This window comes from Argiope bruennichi, chromosome 4 (assembly GCF_947563725.1).
Source record: "Argiope bruennichi chromosome 4, qqArgBrue1.1, whole genome shotgun sequence".
NCBI lineage: Eukaryota > Metazoa > Arthropoda > Arachnida > Araneae > Araneidae > Argiope > Argiope bruennichi.
Window position 1 is genome coordinate 129,248,106 of NC_079154.1, and position 11,339 is coordinate 129,259,444.

The window sequence follows — 11,339 nt, forward strand, 5'->3', positions numbered from 1 at the left end:
ATCTTTAAAATATATAATTATATTATTAATATATATATATATTTAAAATCTCTATAAAAAATCAAAGCACACTCAAATGGGAGGAAGATTTGTGTCTTGCGACGAGCTGCGAAAAGCGTATATGAAAAAAATTACTTAGTAATAATAAGGAATATTAAAAAAAAGTTTAGCATATGAAAGAAAGAAAATATATTTAATAAAAGGAAAACATTTATTTATATTCAACAAAATTCGGTGATGAGTATGACATTACTTTGAAGAATAGAATTAATAAATGTATCTGTGCAATTATAATTATTGCTTTGCATTAAAACAGCATTAGCTATTGAATGAAATTAAATAAATGTATTAAAGGCTGATACGATTTCTAATTGTTTGAACGTATCACAAGGCTGTGGATTCAGAACTTTTTTTTTTATTTATGGATCTCAGCTCCTTTCAATTGCTAGCATTCGGTAAGAAAATCCATGTGTTTCTCTATGTGAAAGTAGTTTTTCGGCTTGTCCGCATTGTTAATAGAAGTTTTACGATCAAATCAAGCTGTAAAATGTCGGTAGCTTTAGTGCTTAAAATTGCCCAAGTTACGTTACAAAGAGAAGTGTTACATCTGGTGACAACAGCCTATTCAATAAAAATTAGTGTCTCAAAATGGGTTATATAGAACATATGCCAGGCAGATTGTACAATAGAAGTACTTTTAATACGAATCTCACATAGAAAGGGAGGATATTTTCCCTTGCTAGGCATTCAGCAAGACAAGAATGAATTCTTGAAAGATGTTCTGAGTAGTTCTTTTAATCTTTACCATTTTTTAAATTTATGAGTCTTGGATGTAAAAGATTAATTCATCACTCCCGAAAGCACTGTTCTTTTTATAAAATTAACGTGGGTATTATGGCAATAATATATGAAAAAAAGTTTTTAAGCTTTGCTCTTTAATCAGTTTTAGTAGAGCACACACTTTGTTTGACATAAAATCTATTTTTGATTTTCATATCCATTAAAGTTTTTTTTTTTTTTTTCATAGAACATTTAAAGACGTACTTCTTAATATATTTAATAATAATTAATGACTAAAAAGTAAAATAAAAAATTCAATTTCTCTGTTCACTAATACAAGGCAAGTGGATTTTCTTACTAAATTTGTTTATATTCTGGTTGAAATTCAGATATTGATCAGATACTACTGAATATTGTTTCCAATAGAAAAATTGCTTCCTTTAGGAAATTTATTTCTAATGCAACTCCTAAGGCCAATCCTAATAGCAATATTCAAAAATGAGCTAAAATTTTTTCACCAATGCTTGATTCTGCACTTGAACTTTATCTAAAATACAACAAAATTTTTAACAAAAGCATACCACTGAAACGTACTCAACATTAAATAATTAGTTGGATCATATCTTGATATCAACAACGGAAAAAAATTAAGATGAAATGATAGAAGCAACAATGAAGACAATTTAATTTTACTTCCATCATGAAATATATTGATGTAAAATATACTTAAATTCGATAAATTAATATACAAATGTCAAAATAATTAATTTACTTTCCTTCGAATTGCCACGGAAAAATTTTAATTAAAATTTTTATTATGCTTTCAAAATTGATAATTTACGAAAATATTAGCTTTGCATTTTTTAAAAGCTATTTGTGAATATTATTTTTGCTTTGATAAGAAATGGTTACAGATGCTAAGAAGATTTTAACATCATGAGACCCCGATGAGTCATCTGTGACTAGACCACCAATAATTCGCTGCTTTACCGCACCAACATGATTCTCCGTCCCACTCTTTGCTAATTAATTCTATGACATGGCAATTGCCCTGCGTCGACAGATTTATTACTTGATTGATCAGTCAGTACTATTCAAAATCCCTGGTGTTTAGGGGGTGGTGATGATAGAGACGCGGTAAAGTTTACCCATTGTTGTGAATGGTCAGAGGAAAGCAAAAACATACCAGGCCGGTTTACGAACGTTCTGCCAATTTCTTATCTAGTAAATTGTATTCAACCTTAAAACGGCCTCAGTCAAAATAAAGAACATTCTTAAGCAAGACAGTCGGCGCTCGATGGGTTGAATACGGTGCCAATCTGGTCTAAAAGCACAATGCTAAGAATACGAATGAATTCTGCGCATGTGCGTGATTTTGACTCGTAAAATTTCGAATAAATATAGAAATAATTTTATATTAAATACTATTCTTCACGTATATGATTTGGAATTATTCAATTTATCTATAGGAATGATGGAATTAAACTAGCTAAAATAAATTTAAAAAAAAAAGAAAAATATATCAAAATATCTGTCGGCTTCGGGCCTCGAACTGAAGACCTTCAAAACTAACGGGAACACTCTGCCGATCCAGCCACCAATCCTCTTAACCTGAGAGCTTCAGAAGGGTCCAAGAATCTCATTACGACTGTCCAGTAAAATTTTAAATACGGTGTCAATCGGGTCTAAAAGCACAATGCTAAGAATACGAATGAATTCTGCGCATGTGCGTAAATTTGATACGTAAAATTTCGAATAAATATAGAAATATTTTGATATTAAATTCTATTTTTGACGTATATGATTTGGAATTATTCAATTTAGCTCTATTAAACTATTTTTTATTTTGGCTTTAAAAACAATTTACTGCAAGTGTGCAAACATATAGACATAATGTTGGGTGATTCAAATAACAGTTTTTAAAGATAGATAGCAAGCAAAAATAAAATCCCTTTAGAATTTAAAACCGATAGTTTTCTTAACACAAATCGATAGATGAAGTTCAACATTATCAATTGTCAGAGCATTCTTAATTTCGTTATAGTATGCTTTGGTCTAATTCTGAAAAACAGTATTTAAAATAGGAATATTTACTTTTAGTTCCTTTTCCTAATGGCAATATCAGGATTTTGATTTATTGAACAAATCTATTAATTGAAAACCAAATTGTGAAGAAACATTTCCATATGATATCACTCCAACAAAAAGTTCTGCTTTAAAACTCGTTGTGATATGATTTACTCAGTTTCAAAATAAACTTTTTTCAATTTAAATGAAATGAGTCTAGTAAGAGATCTTAGCATTTGAAAGCATTGCAGCTACATTGAAAATAATTTAATCCTTCCGACATTCTGTGCAAATGACATGAAAGAATATGTTATCATTAATATAAATGTCAGTTTGACTAACTTGATTTATTAAATTGGAGTTACAGCGCCTAAATACTGATTACTAAGTCTAAGATAGCATATTTATATCAAAGAAATTATTACGAGTTTTTAATGATTAATTCGTATGCAAGTAATAGATAAGAACAAGAAAAATCCTTATTTGTCATTGTAAAATTTAAAACTTTTACCATTCCTTAATGGGTAGATATTTTACATTTATTTTATGTGTGATGCTATTGAAATTTTGATAGATTTCGTTTCAAAAAAAAACCCAGAAAAATCTGTCTTATTATTTTTGTTGTTGAATTATTTATATTATACTGATTTTATAATTCCTAGTAGTTCATAATCAATTTAACGATATGTATTGATAAATACAAAGAGTATAATATCATTTAAAATTGGCATTTTCTAAAATAGAGAAAATTTCAATTATTTTAGAAATTATCATTTTTAGAAAGTATTTAATAATTCTTTTTGATATATATTTAAATGTCAAAGCTTAAAAATGAGCATAAAATATTGTTTTATAAATGAGTATTTTGATTGGAGCTCCAACATAATATTAAACAAGAATAAATTATGCAAAAAAATGTTTTGTTTTTAAAGCTTAAATGTCGCAATATAACTAATTAAATTGCATTAACTTTTTATAGTGCAATTATATTCAAACATCACTCATAATAACCTACCATATTGAAAACCAGAAATTGATATAATTTTAGGAAAATAACAAATAATCCCAATATATAACTTTCAAAATGCAATGGTATACCTTTAAATGTTGCTTTTTAATCCAACAAAATTTTATTATCTTTCATTTACACTATATCCTACAATTATAACATTTTTCTATGACATTTCTTAGTATAGAAAACATTCCTAAAATCTAAGGGAAAATAGAATTCTATATTGTATACAATTTTTTACAGTAAGAAACTAAATTTCTTTATCCTTCTGAGATGCAACTCAAATTCTAGTCCAAAAACAATCTTTTTTGGTCTGATATACTTTCGCCAAACTCAAAATCTCTTAATAAATCAGCCTAAGTATAATAAATATACCACTCCATAGTAACCATACACACATTTCACCTTTCCAGACAACCATCAACATAATATACTAGGCAATCGGCTCTTCTCTGTCCTATCTCCAAATGGCCAAGTTATCTCCCGTATCTTTTCATCTGCCAGCAACATCCAATGAACCCCCATAGAAGAAGCATCCTGACAAAGGCCTAACGTGTAGTAAGTGGCGAAAAGGAAACTCTTTCCGCTTTCTCCTTACAAGAGATTACATTTAAGGAGGGTTCACACGAGGCTTTTTATTGCGCGCAATCGTTGTCTTTCTACTGTTGTCCCTCTATTGTCCCCGTGTGAACAGTTGAGACAACGTTGATGGGACAATGGCTAATAGTTGTCCCGACGGGACAACCATTTGCCATTGTCCCGTTGCAGTCACGTGATTTTCTTGAAGTAGGCGTGACCTTCTATTGCGCGCAATAATAAGCCTCGTCTGAACCCACCTTTAGAAGCAGCAGAAAAGAGCTCCTCTGTGAGCGATACATCTGTCAAGAAAATAGAGGGAAATGGGATATCTGGAGGCTCAGGTCTATTGCTTATCGTAGATATTGAACTCACTTTCTCGAAAAGATATCGTCTATTGCTGGAGGAAATCTACAAATGATACTGCTTCAGGCATTTTGGTGAAGCGTACTTTTATTTTTGGATGAAGTGAAATGGGAGATAGAAATTCTTAAGATTATTTCTAGATTTTGAAATATTATGTTGCTGTCCTTTAAGCTTTATAGAATTCTTTGGCACATTTTTAATAATTCTTATTAACACTTTGCCACATTTTCAAATATAGATCCATAGTTAATAAGTAAAGACTTTGTTAGCTGAATATAATTTAAAATATTTATATGTTCAGCTATTATTTAATTTCCAACTATAAAACAAAAGAAAATAAATAACTTTCTACTTACTATTTGCAACATTTCCAAAATGACTAAGTATTAATTTAAACAATACTTTGCATAAAATAACAAATCTTTATTTTATTAACTTCTTTAAGGAATTTGTTTTAGTCTAACAAAGAATAACTTAAAAAATGATAGATCTATCATAGAAATATTTATTCACAAACGTTTAACAAATCCAATAAATCTTTGATTTATTAGTTTCTTCCTAAATAACTTGTAAATTCTAAAATGGAAATTATTTTATTTCTTTTTTAATATAAAATTCTTAAAAACCTGAAAAGAAGGGTTTATAAAATTTATCACCGTGTATTTGGTGAATATATGAATTTATCTCATTTAAAAACAGAAGTATTTTGAGATCTTTAGTACAATTTATTATTTAAAAAATCGAATAATTTATGATTTTATCTCTAACCATGCATACTCATCGTAATAAGTCGTAATTAAGATGAGTCATACTCATCGTAATATTATTAATACAAATTACAACGAAAAAATATTTTTGTACGCATCTCTAATTTCAATGGCGGAAACTTAACAAATCTTCGGGCCTATGTAATATATTCATGTGAAAGCATAATTTCGTGACTTATCTTTATGACTTTATCGCTAACTTTATGGCAAATAGTCTTACTCTGCTAACTTTACTTATCGTCATAGAAAAGTTTGAATTGAAAAATTAAGAAGTTCAGACGCATCTGTGGGTATTACAAAGCAATGAATTGATTCTCTTAAGCAACTATCAATCCAGAAATAAACACTGAAAATTATCTACATAAAATTTCCTGAATCCATATGATAAAATATACATTGGATTTAGAGAGCGCTAATGCTGCTACAACTAAAACACAAATGAGTTTAACCAAAATAGGAGTAGAAATAAAAATTAAGTTTACAGTCAAAATTTAAAATGAATCCGGTCCGAAGACTTTTTCAAGGGTCACACTCAGGCAAGGATTCAAAATAGTCAGCAGTATGAAATTCATACACAGTCTAGCATATTAACTTTAATTTCTAAACACTAATTTAAAGCAATTTCTGCTTAAAATGATTATTTAACATTTATATGCAACAAAAATTTGCATGACAAAATACAAAAGAGTGCATTACTTGGAAAATAAGCTGCACAGCATTTTTTAAAAATGTTTTATTATTAGATGTCCATACATACATACATACATGATGGCGTAACATCAATACCAGGACGGAACATGAGTTTGCACCCTGGTAAAACAGGGGGAAAGTATTTCTCTGAAGAATTCATTTCACATATAAATTTCATAAATCCCAGGACAGAAGACGGGCTTCACTGAAAATATAACATGTATAAATAATCTTTTAATAATCAAATAAAATGAAATAGAATGAAAAATAAGTTATGATCAAGAGCTATTTACACATGCAATATGTTGAGCACTATAACTATAGTCTGTTTTTTTCTATAGACTGTTCAAGGTCACAGTTTCTACCACGTTACCGGTACCAGGCAACCAATAATGAGGTAGAAAGTGATTTTGAACCGCCTATTGAAAAAATACACAGACTATAAACTATTGAAAAGCAGTGCCAAAATATATTCCAATAATTACCATTAAATGGATAACAGATAATTTCTTTAACAATAATAGAACTTAAAATTGATATATCATAGTTTAACAATATGCTATACTCTAGTTAAAATTGGAGAATGAAACTATGGATAACAACATTATAATTTTAAAATTTAAATATCATAATGCATTTGCATCTAAATTTTACCTACACAACACGCTTATGAATTAACTGCGAGATCAGGAAACATTAACACCAATAATCAAATTACAGAATTAGAAAATGCATCATTTTTTTTATTTGCGAATTATTTTCTAAACGGGCCAAAAATTCTAAAGATAAATTATATATGTTAGAAATTTAAAAGGAATTTCTGCATTTGCCATTCAAAAACGTATTAGATCATATAAAACAGAATCAATTTGAAACACGGGTATTCGACAAGCTATTTAACAGCAAAGCTGCAATTTTATTTTAAAAAGAAGAAAATCAAAAACTTGACGTCTTATATTAATAAATCATTGCAAATTAATCAGAGATGACTCGTAATTAAAATAGGAATATTACATCTCAGGCATTAATTTAAACAATACAAAAAATTAAAGGTGGAAAGAAAATTATATTTTATTTAAATTTTTCCATTTGATTAAAAAAATTAAAAGAATGATTTTAGAAATACTGCTACCATTAAGATTTAATCATTTCAATATGCCTGTCTATATCATTAGAAAAATGATTTGAAGCTTACCTAAAATATTAAAAATGGTAAATCTGAAAAACACCATGGCAGCACTCACCAGCAAAACCCCATTTTCTTGATTTCTAAAAAAAAAAAAAAAAATTAATATCTCTAATGTAATGGACAAAGATCATTTCTAAACAAGATCGCTTAGATTATAATAAATATATCGGGAATAGCAAAAAAATGGCAGGCTAACATTGAATCTAACTTCTACATGCTACTTCAGATGTAGATAAACACAATTTATTAAACGATTCAAGAATTTATTTCTCATGATCAAATTCATTCAAACCAGCACAAAAATTGCTATACTCGAAAACTAAACTTATTTAAAGTAATTCCAGTTCTTAGAGAGCATATTCCTATTCTTTTTTCAGAAATGCACTATAATTGAATACAATCTTGGAATCAAATGTAACTGCATAATAACAAAAATTTTTAAACATTGCAACAGATAAGAATTTGTAATCATAAAACAGATAATATAAATTAGCTAAAAATACAAAATATAAAATTCTTGTATACAAAAACCGCTTGGATTTTAAATAGGATAAGCAAATTCCGGGAATATAGCTAAAGAAATCACATTTACATTTTACACAAGTACATTTTACTTACTGAATACGAAATTGGAAACGATCAGGAAAACAGACGGTTTCGTCCCAAACCAACAGTTTTTCTTTCTTCTAGAAGCTATTAGTGGGACAGTACTAGTAAAAAAAAAAAAAGAAAACATCAAATGAAAAAAAAACTGATCAAGGTTTTACCTTATTTGCAGGTAATTCAAATAAATAAATACAGTAGACTCCCGATTATCCGCGGGTTTACTTACGAACACAAATTAAAAACCTTCAAATAAAAATAAAAAAATTAAAGAAAACGAATCACGGTTTTACCTTCTTTGCAGGAAATTCATAATAAGTATTTAAACTGCACAAAAATAAATGTGTTAAAAAATCTCAACTTACCATAATCCTATCGATATGCTCTATCATGAGGTCCAAGGGCTTGTATATCAACCACTGTATCGTTAAAGTTATATACAATTCTGTCCGCATTATTAATACGGACAGAAGACGAACCCTGGTGATGCCCTTTTAAGGGCTTTCCAATATTTGGGTTTGAACGTATGGCAGTTAATTTCTGCTCGTATGTTTCTTATATTAGGAGGTAATCTAAGCCAGGCAGATTTCGTCCCAAACCAACAGTTTCTTTCTTCTGGAGGCGATTAGTAGGACAGTACTAGTAAAAAAAACATCAAATAAAAATAATTACAAATTTAAAAAAAGAAACTGACTATTCACTTAGTGTTATGAAATCTTGTATGCATATGTATTAAGATATAAATACGTCAAATTTCTTTAAAAAAAACATTTTAAAACAAAATATATTACTTAAAAAAATTTTAATATGATTTCTAAAAATTTCAAAATATTCCAGGTGTTTTAGTTAAGGTGTTTAAATTTACATTGTGTAATATTTATGTGGAACAAAACTACGTGTGATTTTGTCTATTTCCAACTAAATGCTAATTTTTTAGAAACACTTATGCATACTTACTGAATTTTCATAAAAATTTTATGTTTTTTGAATTAAAATTGACTTAAAAACTCGAAACATAAAATGCATACCCCATTTTCTTTTAATTATTAACTTCATTTAATTTCTTCAAAAATTAAGACACCTGGAATATTTGAAAGATATGTAAATCTAATTAATCTAATTACAATATCATTGAGAAAAGCGAGTTAAAGAATTTTTTTTCCTCCTAACCCTTCAAATATTTATTTTATTGAACAATAACATTTTATAACACGATTCTAGTTGAATATAAACATATAATTTGATGATGAAACTATAAAAATGAAAATGACGCATTTTCATTACTTTTTGCTTATTTCAAAGTCCACTGTTCCCTTAAAAATGTAAATAAAGTAGTACAATCTATTTTAACTCAATCACAATTACAAAAGATAAATATCTCAATCTACATCATTTATATGTGCATGAACTGCCAAATTTAAAAAAAAAAAAAAAAAAAAAACTACCATATATATGAATTAAATTACTACATTAATATTTTCAAATGCAAGTTGAAATTTGTGATCATACTATAAAGATCATAACATAGATTACACAAGCTGAAATTTCAATTAGATAATAATGATAACAATTAGCAATTCATGCTTCAAACTTCAATATAACTTCTTATTAGCAATAGAGGCATTCTATAGAACTAAGTTAAGTACGACAGATTCCTTCCTATGATTTTACAACTATTTAGAAAATATAAAAGGAAATAAGATAAAATTGTATCCTAAGTGAAACATCATGTATTCCAAGATCTATGATGTATATTGATATACATTGTTATAATATTTAAAGTATCAATATTTTGAAATTTTGTTCGTGATCCGACAGCATAATACACTAAAATGATTATGAAACTTTATTCTTTTGATTGCTTTACTGTATACTAAATGAAACGCATCGATAAAAAAAAAAAAAAAAAAAAAAAAAAATCAACCTACATATATATCAGAGAATTGAACATGGGAAAATAGATTTTCAACTTACATGATTGAAGCAAAGCGTAATCAACAACAGAAAAGAAAAGCCAATTTGTTATTGAATGTTAAAATGAACCGAATTTAGTTTCGATTTAATTAATAGTCAGAGGATCTTGTCAATGCAAACGCCTACAGAATTATAATTCAATTCACACTGACGGAGAATAGTTTAAAGAGTAAGTAGGACATAATTTTCTTATTTACTTTTTTTTTTCCCCTCAACGTCATATTAAACTATTCCACCACAAAACGAAATACAATATATTTCACTGCGCAACTCATCCAATACGCTACATTCACGCTGATGTGCGGTTGCGCAGTTTCCATATATAGAAAAAGGAAATATTCCAAATAGTTTGATGTTTTTATTGCCATTTGGTATATGAATGTGTCTTTAGAGATTGTTTAAAAAATGAGACACTGACGACTTACTGCAGTTTAATACTAGGCACATTATCTAGTAATCCAATGTAGGTAATAGAGTAACATGGAATTAAAAAATAAAAACTATTAATCCAGAAATAATCAATATGAAAATCCACCTATATAAAATTTCCTGAATCTATATAATAAAATATACATTGTAATGCGAGAGCGCTAATGCTGCTACAACTAAAACGCAAATGAACTTAACTAAATTGGAAAAATTATTAGAAATAAATAATGTTTACAGCTAAAGAATCAAAAAGAAATATAAAATGAATCCGGCCTGAAGACTTTCTCAAGAGTCACCCTCAGGCAAGGATTCAAACCAGGGATTTTTTTCTGTGAGGGGTTTGACTTTCGTCCAACAAACTGACCCCTCGTGACCCGAAAATCCCAGGAAATTGAGGTTTTGGAGATAAAATTAGTATCACAAGATTAAAGACAATTATACAAAAACAAGTAAAATCATTTCCAAAAATCAATCCAAACAAGAACACGGCAAATCAAACAACAAAATACCATGAAAATAGAACCAAATTCATTTAAACAAGAAAGCAAAACACTTACTCATTCAAAGTACAATTCCAAAAGACAGTGTGAAGCAAAAACACTTGTTAGGGCAATTGCACTTCGTTAAATAAAACTAAATTTATTTTTTCTGCGTTTAAAGCTATATACGCCTACCACGTTTCGTTATAATGCATCGTCATCATAATTGAAGCGCCATCTGTTGGGCCATAACTCAAAGCCAACAAAACGGAGGAAGTCAGAAATCAGACAGTCCTTCTCTTATCAAAACCTCTATATTGCAAAAGTTTTTTGGAAATTCATTAGTAGTTAAGTTTTTAGTGAGATTGTTTGTTGCTAAAATAAAAGAACTTTTAATTATTACATAT

The 11,339-nt window shown here is 28.3% G+C and overlaps 1 long non-coding RNA gene across 1 annotated transcript; it reads right to left on the bottom strand.

The window, feature by feature from the left end:
- Positions 1-6,330: 6,330 nt before the first annotated feature.
- On the bottom strand, positions 6,331-11,072 carry LOC129967061 (uncharacterized). The gene is made up of 5 exons (XR_008784345.1): positions 11,011-11,072; positions 8,416-8,689; positions 8,066-8,157; positions 7,454-7,527; positions 6,331-6,463 (listed from the first exon to the last, which is right to left on the bottom strand). It is a non-coding gene; the product is annotated as an uncharacterized LOC129967061 (long non-coding RNA).
- Between the last annotated feature and the right edge of the window lie 267 nt (positions 11,073-11,339).